Source organism: Pelodiscus sinensis, chromosome 3, assembly GCF_049634645.1.
Source record: "Pelodiscus sinensis isolate JC-2024 chromosome 3, ASM4963464v1, whole genome shotgun sequence".
NCBI classification, from domain to species: Eukaryota; Metazoa; Chordata; order Testudines; family Trionychidae; genus Pelodiscus; species Pelodiscus sinensis.
The window spans coordinates 8,044,947-8,058,549 of record NC_134713.1 but is presented as its reverse complement, the minus strand read 5'-3'; the positions used below and the strand labels follow the sequence as shown (position 1 = coordinate 8,058,549).

Genomic DNA, 13,603 nt, shown 5'->3' with positions numbered 1-13,603 from the left:
GTTTCAGCTGGCCTTAAATGTGACCCAGTGTACAATCGGTGTGGACGCGCTAATTTGAATTAGCAAAAGGCTAATTCGAATTAGTTTTTGGGTCTAGATGCGTTATTTCGAATTAGCTTACTTCGAATTAACTAATTCAAAATAAGTTAATTTGAAATAATGGTGTAGTGTAGATATACCCTTAGTCTTTAAGGTACCACAGGACTCCTCATTGTTTTTATGAAAAATGGAACGAATCATCAAAGAATGTGAGAGGACTTTACAGTATTGGACATTTCTGCTGGCAGCTGAAAGTGCTGACAGAGAAAATGCCAGTTAGAGATGGATATAACGTTGTGTTAAATTGGCCAAAGGCAGGGAGGCCTATGGGAAGTTGCCTGTTGAAGTAAGTTGTTGATCAGAGACAAATGAGCAGATGTTCGTTATATGTGCCAAGATATTTTACACAAACCGCTGTAGCCTAACATGTTTTACACAATCTGGGATGGTGCAAGATGTTTTGCAGAACGACCCTAAATTATTCCAGAGAGACAGAGTTGCAAGAATCCCAACATCCAAACGGTAGTAGGACAGTTCAGAATTTCCCCACAGGCAGGGTTCTTTCTGATTGGCCTAAAGCAGTTTGGCCAAGAAGAAACCAAGCTTTCAGAAACGGTATAAAATTGAGAGTTTGTATCATCAAAACCCACTCCCTAAAGCTTATAGATCTGCATGAGAGACAGTAACTGGGACTGTCATCACCTGTCGATTGAGAGCATCCCCAAGCTGGTAACTATTAAGGTTGTTTCCCTTATGATCCCTCTACTATCTCTTCCTGTACAGATCTGTCTCGGGAATGGTTGGGAGATGCAGAAAGAGAAGACTATTGGTGTCATAACTGTTTCTGTGTCTGAACTACTTGAATGAACTCTCTAGCTGTTTGGAGAAACCACTTGGAGCCACTGTGATGCAGTGCTGGAGAACAGGCCTTCATTCCAGCTTTCATGGATAAGTGGCAAAATTCCATGCATTTCGGTTATGGAAATAAAAGCATGGCTATTTTAAAGCTACCTGCGTTAAAATCATGGGCAGGATAATTCCAGTTATCTGACTTCCCTTTATACAAGTAATCCTAGTTACCCAAATGTGCTGTGTGAATCACTCTCCGATGACCTACCTTTAGCATGGTGGGAGCTGTGATTTGGGAGGATTTTCAGAATTAGCAATGAGGAAAAGGGGAAAAAGGGAGAAGAAGTAGGGGTAATCTCCGGGACCGGATGGCTTTCATTCAAGGGTTCTAAAAGAACACAAATGGGAAATTGCTGAGCTATTATCTGTGGTTTGTAACCTATCTTATAAATCAGCTTCCGTACCTAATGACTGGAAGGTAGCCAACGTGACACCAATATTTAAAAAGGGCTCTAGAGGCATTCCTGGCAATTACATACCGGTAAGTCTAACTTCAGTACCGGGCAAATTAGTTGAAACAATAGTAAAGAATAAAATTGTGAAGCATGTAGTAGAACATAATTTGTTGGACAAAAGTCAAAATGGTTTCTGTAAAGGGAAATCCGGAAGGGTTCTTTCAAGGAGTTAACAAACATGCAGATAAGGGGGATGCAGTTGATATCATATACTTAGATTTTCAGAAAGCCTTTGACAAGGTTCTCACCAAAGGCTCTTTTGTAAATTACATGGCCATGGGATAAGTGGAAAGGTCCTGTCTTGGACTGAGAACTGGTTAAAAGACAGGAAACAAAGGGTAGGAATAAATGGTAAATTTTCAGTTTGGAGAGGGTTAACTAGTGGTGTCCCCCAAGGGTCTGTTCTGGGACCAATCCTTTTCAACTTATTCATAAAAGATCTGGAGAAAGGGGTAAGCAGTGAGGTAGTAAAGTTTGCAGATGATACCAAACTGTTTAGGATAGTAAAGACAGAAGCAGACTGTGAGGGACTCCAAGAAGATCTCACCAAACTGAGTGACTGGGCAACAAAATGGCAAATGAAATTTAATGTGGATCAGTGTAAAGTAATGCACATCAGGAAAAATAACCCCAACTATACGAACAGTATGATGGGGCAAATTTGGCTACAACAAATCAAGAAAGAGATCTTGGAGTTCTCTGAAAACTTCTACGCAGTGTGCATCGGCGGTCAAAAAGGCAAATAGGACGCTAGGAATTATTAGGAAAGGGATAAAAAATAAGACCCAGAATATCTTACTGCCCCTGTATAAAACTATGATACGCCCACATCTTGAATACTGTGTACAGATGTGGTCTCCTCACCTCAAAAAAGATATTTTGGCCTTCGAAAGGGTTCAGAAAAGGGCAACTAAAATGATTAGGGATTTGGAACGGGTCTCGTACGAGAGAGGTTAAAACGACTGGGACGTTTCAGTTTAGAGAAGAGGAGATTGAGGGGGGATATGATAGAGGTCTATAAAATCATGAGTGGTGTGGAGACGGAGGATAAAGAAAAGTTATTTATTAGTTCCCATAATAGAAGAACTAGAGGACACCAAATGAAATTAATGGGTAGCAGGTTTAAAACTAATAAAAGAAAGTTCTTCTTCACAAAGAATGTAGTCAACCTGTGGAACTCCTTGCCAGAGGAAGCTGTGAAGGCTAGGACTATAATAGAGTTTAAAGAGAAGTTAGATAATTTCATGGAGGTTAGGTCCATAAAAGGCTATTAGCCAGGGGATAAAATGGTGTCCTTGGCCTCTGTCTGTCAGAGGCTGGAGAAAGATGGCAGAAGACAAATCGCTTGATCGTGTCTTCGGTCCACCCTCTCTGGGGCACCTGGAGCTGGCCACTGTTGGCAGACAGGATACTGGGCTAGAAGGACCTTTGGTCTGACTCAGTACGGCCGTTCTTATGTTCTTATGATAAAGTAGGGGGAAGAAGAAGTGAGGAGGGAGAGAAAAAGCAAACGGAAGAGAGACAGAGGAATGGGTTACGGTAAAGACAGAAAGGAAAAGCCTTCAAGAAGAGAAAGGACAAAGAGAGACACAGGGCAGGAGTTAGGGAAAGAGAACAGGGCAGAAGGGATGGGGAATGAGGAAATGCAGAGGAGGGTGAAGGAGAGAGAAAGGGAAGGAAAAGAAGAGCAGAGGAATAGCCACAGAAGCAGACAAACTCCTTGCTGCTTCTTGAGGGAATCCTGACATGGACAACTCTAGGTTCTGTAAGCCCCTATATAAATAGTGAGGGGTAGGGCCAGCTCTCTTCTCTGGAGCTGTCAGTGCTCAAGCAGCACCAAACAGTCTCCTGTCTCCCTTTCCTTCATTACCCTTCCTTCTCCTTTTCCCTCCTTCTGCCTTCTCTCTGTCTCCCTTTGGGCTCTGCCCATACAGCACCTTGAGAACTCCCCTCACTGCAGCATGTAGGGTGAAGCGCAGCTCAGAATGACCCCTTCCTCTTCCGAGTTCCCTTTTGAGTCTAACTTGAAATTCTCTTGCATATTTGTCTCCAAGGCCTCTGAGATAAATGGGTGTGTGTTTTAATAGCAGGTATAAAATATACTTTATTTCACTAATAAACTGAACCATTGTTGTCTAAAATTGGGGTAGCTCAGGCTACGTCTATACTGTAGCCTTCTTTCAAAAAAGCACATGCAAATGAAGCACGGCGTGGAATATCACTGCGCTTCATTTGCATAAGTAATGAGCAGCCATATTTGTGCAAGAGGCTTTTGAGAAAAAAACAAGCTGTGTACACGGCTCCTTTTAGCGCAAAAGCCTTGTGCTCAAAATCGGCTGGTAATTAATTATTCAAATGAAGCATGGTGATATTCCATGCTGCGCTTCATTTGCATAAGCTTTTCCGGAAGCAGGCTACAGTGTAGACGCAGTCTCTGGGTGTGGGTGCCCCAGTTTCCCTGGGCACTGCACGGAAGCCCGGCGCGGGATGGGGGTTTTGGATGTGACTCTCACTGTGAGGGAGGCTGCCTGAGGCTGCCTCAGCTCAGCAATTACACACCAATGGCTCAGGCTCTCATGTAACCTGAGGTGGGGTGTGTGTGTGTGTGTGTGTGGGTGTGTGTGTGTTGCAACCAGATAACCCTTCTTGCCCAGGAAACTGAACAAAGGAGGAGGCAGGGCTGACTAAAGGGTGAGACTGGTGCTGAGTGTGTGTGTGAGTCTCTGCTGTCTCAGGATACAGAGAGGTGGCCCTGAGCTCTGTCTTTCGGCCCCCCGTTCTCGAAGATGGATTGTACTGGCTGCTCCTGGTTCCTGTGCTAACCAGTCTGTGCTATGCTGCACCCTTGAGAACGAATACATCTTCTGTTCGACTTGCTGGCGGAGAGTCACATTTGGCTGCGGATGGGAGTGTGGGGCCAGAGACTCCCCACTCTTCGGTGACAACCTATAAATGTCTCCTCTCTGTCTTTTTGTATTTTCTCTGCAGCTACGCTGAGATCCCTGCTCATCTCCAGCCATGAAGATCCTTTATCTGCTCTTTGCTCTTTTCTTTCTGGTGCTCCAGGTTTCACCAGGTAAGATGTCGATGAAAAGGGGTGATGATGCAGAGGGATCTCTAGCCTGCACTTACATTGTCTCACCCTTTCTTTTAGATAAACATCGGACTCTTTTTACAATGAACACTAGTGCCTTTTCAGGGCCGGTCTACACTGCAAGCTTAGGTCGGTGTAGTCAGCATAAGGTCACATTTGTATTAAGTCTGTTTACACTGCTGAACCCTTTCCTTCCACCTAAAGGGCCTTTAAAATTTACCCTCGTACATCATAAAGTCAGAATGGACATTCTGCCTGGAATTAAGGGCAGTGTAAACACTATAATTTGCTTCCAAGTCTATATCTACACTGCAATGCTATTTCAGGATACCGGAGTATCCTGAAATAGCTATCCCACGTCTTCACAGCAAGCCCGTTATTTCAGAACGGCATGTAGAGTATTCCTGAAGCAGGCAATCACAGAATTGGACAACTAGGTCGGATACAGACAAAATGAATTCATGCCAACCCCACCCAATATATCTTTGGTCTAGGAGCAGGCACAGAGCCGGCAGCTGGAAGACTATAATTTAAAATGCTGTCTTCTGCTGCTGGCTAGTGTTAATAATTTGGTGTTTTCATAGCCTCTATTATAATGTCAGGGCTCATTTGCCACTGAGAAGTTACGTGGTTGGAAGTAGAGCCCTAGTCCCAGTGTTTTGGCCCCCACTCTCACCTCTCTGAGAACCTACCACAGGTATGTGTTTGGGTTCCTTCCTTGGAATGATCTCATCTGTTTGGGGCAGTATTTGCCACCCCTGGCACTTCTCTGTTTCAGTTGCCCAACAAACTCTTGTTAAAAATGCTCCAACCTGAGTATTCTACAAGTTTTGGTTGTGTGCCTGGGGGCAGCATTTTCAAAGCTGCAGGTTCTTCAGAGTGGCCGCTGCTCAGCAAGAAAGTATTCGTGAATGAGTCTTCAGAAAAAAAAATGTGTTCAGAGTCACACAGAGAGGCAGGCATTCCTTCTCTTAGAAAAATGATAGTCATCCTGATGCAGCGCAGAATCCTAGCTGGCTAAATTCCATTGGTGAAACTGCCTGGCACATCAGTGTACCAGCCAGAGGGAACCAAAACTACAGCTGGAGCTACTACAAGGAAGGTGAAGAGGTGGTTTACATGCTTCCCAGATTATGGTCAAAATTTAGCTGTGAAATAGTCCTAGGATCAGGAAGGTGCCTGAGATGTGCATGTGAAAATCTATTCAGAGTTGGTTGAATTGTTCTGTGTGAAAATATCCCCACTCTTGGACCAATCCTATTCAACATTTTTAGGAATGACCTGGCAGAGAACATAAAATCATCTCTGATAAAGGTTGCTATTGAATGTGCACAAAATTGCAGCCATGTAAGAATTATTAAATATCAAGCAAAATGGTGCACAGGAAGATTAGTGGAGTGACTAGGCAGTGTCTTAGCGAGTGGGAAACACCCGTAAAACTGCAAACACAACACTCATTTTCCCTCATGTGTGTTTATGAAATTCAAGACTATTTTTGGTTTTTGGTGCAGGATTTGGGTGTTCTTCTCTTTGTGCAATTCGATGCTCTGCAATGAGAGGCATGTGCTTGTATCATCGTTGTTATTCCAAAATGCGTCCCATATTTCACTGCATTCCGTTCGTATGCTGTCGTCATTAGGTAAGTTCAGGATTCCACAGGGAAGACATGACTATGTGAACAGAGATATTTTTCCATCACTTTCTATATTGTTTAATTTTGGTGGAGGCGTTTGACAAAGCACTGTCCAGGCTTCTGTGTTTTCCTGGATCCAGCCCGCCTGTGAGCTCACTTACTGACGTCTTTTACTTAGAGCTGCCTTCCTCAAGTTGCCAAGAGCAACTCCTCTGAGACCTGGCTACATCAGCATCAGCTCCAGCACAATCCATAGGACAGTGCTTGAAAGAGGACAGCACAGAGCCAGTTACATCAGCATTAGTTTGTCCATGGGTCAATTCTGTCAAAGCACCTATAAGTGCCAGACCATCATTATATGGGCATAAGCTACTCCGGAGATATATTCTGAAATAACTTATTTCAATATAGAGCGTCCACACTACAGGGGAGCTTCAAAATTAGTCTGAAGCAGGCTCCCATTATGTGGATGCACCACATAGATTTAGAGCCCCAAGAAGCATGGGGGAAATATTACTTAGAATGGCTCTGGTGAGGAGCTATTTCATAACTAGCCAATTAGCCCATCATAAGACGGGATTTTCAGGTGTTCTCTCCTGAGCGCTCTCTCTCTCCTACTGCCTCCCCCCATCTCTCTCAGCTCTCCTCTGCCTCCTGCCTCTTTCTCTGTCTTTTTCTTTCTCTTCTCCCCCTCCTGCCTCTCTCTTCCCTATGTCTTTCCCCACCCCCCTTCCTCTTCCCTTCCGCCGTGGAGCTTGGCTGAGTGCTGCCTGCTCAGGAGGGCTGCTGCGAGGGAGGGGGGCGGGTCGGTGACGTACATGGCCAGGGGGTGGGGCCGTGTATGTCACCACCCTTCCTTTCCCTCCCACCGTGGGGGAGCCCAAACGGCCCCTTGCACTGCTGGCTTCCCTCCCACCTTCCTCCAGGCTCCCAATCCTCCCCATACAGCCCCCCCAGCCCTGCTTTCCACCCCCCTTCCAGCCAGGCCCGCCTCCTTCCACTCCCTGCGTGGCACCCCGCCCCCCTTCCCGTCTCTCCCACTCCCCCCCCACGTGGCTGAGCAGCGGGGCCCGGCGGGGGGAGCAAGCAGTGGCAAGTGGTCCTTTGGGGGCCACGCAGGGAGTGAAAGGGGCGGGGCTGGCTGGCTGGGGGATGGAAAGCAGAACTGGGGGGGAGATTGGGGGCTGTGGGCTTGTAGGCGAACATGGGGGGGGGCAGAGGAAGGAGGGAGGAAAGCAGCACTGGTGGAGGGGAATGTCTGGGGGCCTGAGCAGGCCGAAACACCACGGAGCGAGGGGAAGGCGTTACCGATGCACAGACACTGGGCTACTATATTTCATAATAGTAACAGTGCAGCATCTACACTGCAGCTATTTCGGAAGAGGAGTTCCTCTCCGTGGAATGAGGTTTAAAAAAGTCTGAATAAGCTGACAACAATGAATTGCTGTGTAGATGCTCGCATTGTTAATAACGGTAGAGTGTAGACACACCCGGACTCAGAGCAGAACATTTCTTGGAGTTCTGCAGTGATTAGTTCTTGATCATGAACCATTTAACGTTTTTGTTTACTGACCAGGAAGAAACCTTAAAATCATCACTGACAAAGATAGCAAAGAACTTTAAAAAAGCAGCAGTAGGAAATAATGAAGCAGGGAAGGCAGGCAACAGAAGAATCTCAGTCACTTGCTAAAGTGGACCCAAGCAAAAATAAAATAGCTTAATGCAGTTACAAATAAGAGTGGTCACCTAAGAACAAAAAAAGTGGGGAACTCTGTCCTGGAAAGCAATGGGCTGGGCTAGTCTATGCAGAAGATTCGAAAGAGGATATGCAAATTCCGCAGGAAAGGTCCGCTTTCGAAAATGAGATCGGAAGAAGATATGGAAATTCCTGCAGAATTTGCATATCCTCTTTCGAATCTTCCGCAAAGTCTAGACATAGCCTTAGACAAAGGAACACAGGAAATCAAACTTGACCCCGGACTGACCACTGTGGGGCCCCAATGTGAACACCACAAGTGAACCATTGACAACTGCTGTTTGATTGTATTCTTTCAACCACTTGTGCCTCCACCTTATAGTAATATCACCTAGACTACATTTTCCTAGTTTGCACATGAGAAACTCATGTGCAACTGTGGCAAACTCTTACTAAAACTCCTACTGAGCTATATCATGTCTATGGCATCTCCAAACCCACTAGACAGTAATCCTGCCAAAGAATGAAAATGGATTGTATTGGCAGGATTTAGTCTAGACAAAGACATGTTGACTGTTATCCTTCAGGTGCTTAAAAGTTAATGATTTCAGAATTAGTTTCAGTATCTTTCCAAGAAATGAGGTCTGTCTGATGGATCTATAATTTTCTCAGTCCTGTTGGGTCCCTTTTTAAAGATAGATACAATCTTTTGGCCTTTCCCAGTTCTCTGTGACCTCACTTGTTCACCACGAGATCTCACCTATTTTCAGCCATTTTTATAAAATCTGTAGTTTTCTAATGTAATGTCATATTATTCAGAGTCCACGAGAGAGATGACAACAAAGATTCTCAAGGCATCATCTCTGGGAAGCTGGAAGAAAATGCCTTGCAGTGAAAATCTTGAAGAAAATCCAGAAAGAGGCTCTCTAACCTGCATTATGACCTCTGTCTTACTGGAATAAAAGCAACTGGTTGTGCTGGTGTATTGCAAACATGTGTGAGTGTTTTCATGAGCCCGCAGAGCTTGTTTTCATACAGAGCAATGGGGATGATGGCCGTGTTTTGAAACATTTTCAAGGTGGAGTTGCTAAAAGGGACAGTGACAGAAATCTCCTCCGTGTTCTAAGTCCCTAGACTTTGACGTGATTATTACATGGCTGTCACAGCAATTGTAAGCGAGTGAGAGAAGACGGGCAGTGCATCTCTCCTCTTCTCTACCAACTGCCTCATCATTCCCCATGACGTTCCTCATGACAGGTAGCCACCCTGCCTTCCCATGTCTCCTTCCCTCCCATCCTGTTAAGCCCGTAGTTGGTGTCCTGTCCATTGCTGCTGGGCTCACATATCACAGGCAGAACCTCACGCACGAGACCTCAGCCCAAGTTTGACACTGAGCTAAGCCCCTCGTTCCTACAACCCATCTCCACCTGGGACACCTGCCTCTGCTTCAGCCAGGCTTCCCCAGCCATGTTAACCTAGTGCTACCCTGCTCCAAAGCAGAGCCCTGCCCCACACACAGCCCAGTCCATGGGGTGATAGTTACCTTAACCGTGTGCTTTCTGGGTGTCACGTGATCAAACTTCAAATGCCCTCCAACCCTCCTTCTTCTCTCCCATCCCCCTCTTTATCCCAGGTCACATGGAAAGGGATCTGCAGATGTAAGGACACACAGCAAGGAGGGAGAAGGGCTTGGAGTCCTGCAGAGCGTCTGAGATTCTGTAGATCTCAGCATGCCCACAGGAGAAGAGAATTGAACGCTGACATCCCTCCATCGACCCTAAATCCTCAACTTCCTCTGCTAACCCTCAACCCATCCTGCCCTCTTCTATCCCCTGTAGCTGTGAAACCACCCCTCCCCACACATACACACAAACACAGACACACATTTCTTCCTCTACCCATTTATCCATCTCCTCCTCATAGCCCCATCCTTCTGTGCAGGCCCACATCCTTATTTCCTCAGTCTTTCACCCTGCAAGAATTCCCAAGGGGAATTTATTTTCTTTTAATAAACAGTGGCAGTGCATTTTATATAGTCTGCTGAGCTCAGATCCAATCTCTCTATAACAATAATCAGAAAAAAATGGGGAGAGGCAAGTTCATTCTCAAATTTCTCCCCCCAAAACAGCTTTCAAATATCAAACGTCATCTTTTATAACTCCTGAATAATGTAACCCATTCAACAGCCCTGTATTTCCTCCATTCTTTGTGCTCTGTTCCTCATGGTGGCCCATTCGCTTTCTATCCTTCCCCTCCAAAGTTATGAGGAGATAACCCAATTATCTCCTTGACAGCGACTGCCAACCAGACAGCGAGCCTCTGTTGAGATAGATGATCTATCTAGCTTTCTGTCTACGTTACAGTCCATTTGTCCAATCCATATTTTAACTTGCTGGCAAGAGTACCAGGGGGAAAATATTAAAATTTTGCTAAATTCAAATATGCTATATCACGTTCATTGCCTTCTCCATATCCAGAGAACCAGTTATCTCATCATGGAAGGCAATCAGGATGGCAAGGCATGATTTTCTCTTGGTGAATCCATTTTGACAATTCCTGACCATTTTCCTCTTTTCCAAGAGCTTCACAATGGATTTCTTGAAGATTCCTTCTATGATTTTGCCAAGGACTAAAGAAGACACTGCCAGTTCTTTAGAAGATTTTGGTAGCTTCACTGTGGGACCGGGGGTCATCCAGATCTCAAAGGGTACATCTACACTAACCCCCTAATTCAAACTAGGGAGGCCAATCAGGGTGACTGAAATTGCAAATGAAGTGCAGGATTTAAATATCCCGTGCTTCATTAGCATGTTCATGTCCGTTCGCCATTTTGGAAACTGACTATCCCAGAATAACTGCCTGCATATCCATGAGGCAGAGAAGCGCGATTCCGAGATAAACCCCTTTGTTTGAATTAACAGTTAAAAATGCTCAGAAGCCAGTGGCAGAACATTTCTGTTTATCAAACCATAATCTCACAGATCTGAAGGTGACAGAAATGTAGCCGTGTTAGTCTGGGGTAGCTGAAGCAAAATGCAGGACAATGTAGCACTTTAAAGACTAACAAGATGGTTTATTAGATGATGAGCTTTCGTGGGCCAGACCCACTTCCTCAGATCAAATAGTGGAAGAAAGTAGTCACAACCATATATACCAAAGGATACAATTAAAAAAATGAACAAATATGAAAAGGACAAATCACATTGCAGAACAGGAGGGGGATGCGGGGGGGGGGGGGGGGAAGGAAGGAAGGTATGTGTCTGTGAATTGATGATATTAGAGGTAGGGAGAGTGGGATGTTTGTGAGTTAATGGTATTAGAGGTGATAATTGGGGAAACTGTCTTGGTAATGGGTGAGATAGTTCAAATGTTTGTTAAGTCCTTGTTGGCAAGTGTCGAATTTTAACATGAATGACAGTTCAGAGGATTCCCTTTCAAGTGCAGATGTAAAAGGTCTTTGTAGCAGAATGCAGGTGGTCAAGTCATTGAGAGAGTGTCCTTTCTGGTTAAAATGGCAAGAAACTGTTTTCTCTTTGTGATCTTGTCTGATATCTGTTTTGTGGGCATTAATCCTTTGGCGAAGTGTCTGAGATGTTTGTCCAATGTACATAGCAGACGGACACTTTCGGCACATGATAGCATAGATTATATTTCTGGATGCGCAGGAATATGTGTTCTTGATCTTATAACTCACTTGGTTAGGTCCAATAATGGTATCAGCAGAATGAATATGTGGACAAAGCTGGCAACGGGGTTTGTTGCAAGGGAAGGTACCAGGGTTGGTATTAGTGTGGTATGTCCTGTGGTGGTTGGTAAGAATCATCTTGAGGTTAGGTGGTTGTCTATAGGAGACTATGGGTCTGTCTCCCAGAGCCTCTTTGAGTATGGTATCCTGTTCCAATATAGGCTGTAGTTTATTGATAATGTGTTGGACAGGTTTAAGTTGGGGGTTGTAGGTGATGACAAGTGGTGTTCTATTGTTGGTTTTCTTGGGTCTGTCTTGAAGTAGATGGTTTCTAGGTATTCGTCTGGCTCTTTCAATTTGCTTTTTTATTTCTCTGGGTGGGTAGTTGAGATTTATAAATGCTTGGTAGAGATCCTGAAGCTTCTGGTCTCTGTCAGTGGGATTAGAGCAGATGCGGTTGTATCGAAGGGCTTGGCTATAGACGATGGATCGCGTGGTGTGTTCTGGATGGGAGCTGGATGCATGTAGGTAACTGTATGAGTCGGTGGGTTTTCTGTAGAGAGTGGTGTCTAATTTTCCATTGTTGATTTGTACGGTGGTGTCCAGGAAGTGGATCTCTCGTGTAGAATGGTCCAGACTGAGGTTGATGGTGGGGTGTAGATCATAAAGATGTAGACCATGCGTCCAGATCATAAAGATGTCATCGACGTACCGTAGGTAGAGGAGGGGTGAAAGGGGACGGGAGTTGAGGAAACGTTGTTCTAGGTCAGCCATAAAGATGTTAGCATACTGTGGGGCCATGTGTGTACCCATGGCTGTGCCGCTGATCTGGAGGTATAAGTTGTTCTCAAACTGGAAATAATTGTGGGTGAGAACAAAGTTACATAGGTCTGCTATCAGGTTGGCAGTAGTGTCCTCTGGGATAGTGTTTCTAATTGCTTGTAATCCGTCTTCATGTGGGATGTTGGTATATAGAGCTTCTACATCCATGGTGGCAAGGTTGGTATTATTGGGGGGGTTATCGATGTTTTGTAGTTTCTTTAGGAAGTCAATAGTGTCTCGGAGATAGCTGGGGGTATTGGTTACGAAGGGTTTGAGAAGAGTGTCTACATAGCTGGATAGACCAGTAGTGAGCGTGGTGGCGCTCTTGTCACAGGCCAGTCGCTCAAGCCAAATCCACAGGAAAAGCTTGGAATCACAATACATATGCAAATTCAATTCAATTAATTATGGACTTTTAATTGAGATATGGGGTGGTGGAACCTTTATCACTGAAGGTGCTAACTACTTTCTGAATGGTATCCTTCCTGCCTTATCCATCCACTGACGTTGATCTTTATCTACTCAGGTTTAGCACCCTTTCTCCTGATACTTTATGCATAGAGGTAGGGGAGTGGGTGACAGAATATCTTTCTTCCCCTCCCCTTTCCCTTCTCCTATTTATTTCAAGTTTCCTTATTCTCTAAGAATAACTCAGGTCAGCTGAAGAAGTGGGCGGTGCCCACGAAAGCGCACGATACCATCTACATGTTTTGTTAGTCTATAACAGTGTTTCCCAATTTTATTTGGCCGAGGAACCATTTTCAGGTTTTCAGAATTTCGTGGGTCAAAACCACTTGCATCTGCATCTGACAAAGTGGCTTTGACCCACAAAGTTTTATACCCAAACAAATCAGTTAGGGTATGTCTACACTACAAAGTTAATATGAACTAACACCCGTTAGTTCGAATTAACTTTAATAGTGGCTCTACATAAAAGCTGCTAGTTGGAATTTAATTCGAACTAGCGGAGCGCTTAATTCGAACTTGGTAAGCCTCATTCTATGAGGAGCAATGCCAAATTCGAAATAAGTAGTTTGAATTAAGCGCTGTGTAGTCACTTAATTCGAACTAGCTGGAGGCTAGTCCTTCCCAGGTTCCCCTGGTGGCCACTCTGATTTCCTTCCCCAGGGAGAACTGACCACTGCTCTTGTTTCACCAAAGCCGGAGCACCTACTAGTGCAGGGCACAACCCCCCGCCTGGAACAACCACACGCACCCGGGCCAGCAGGCACACCTGTGACTAGGAGGAGTACCAGCGGCGGCACCTGTG

At 45.0% G+C, this 13,603-nt stretch overlaps 1 long non-coding RNA gene across 3 annotated transcripts in view; it reads left to right on the top strand.

The window, feature by feature from the left end:
- The first annotated feature begins 637 nt into the window (after positions 1-637).
- The window catches only part of LOC142827739 (uncharacterized), a 51,192-nt gene continuing 38,226 nt past the window's right edge, over positions 638-13,603 (top strand). Inside the window, exons 1-4 of one of the 3 annotated variants that reach the window (XR_012902459.1) lie at positions 638-768; positions 4,392-4,479; positions 6,009-6,136; positions 8,646-8,818. This is a non-coding gene — a long non-coding RNA (uncharacterized LOC142827739). Of the gene's footprint in view, positions 781-4,391; positions 4,480-6,008; positions 6,137-8,645; positions 8,819-13,603 lie in introns of those variants that run through there. The other 2 variants (XR_012902458.1, XR_012902460.1) reach the window with 2 other exon arrangements.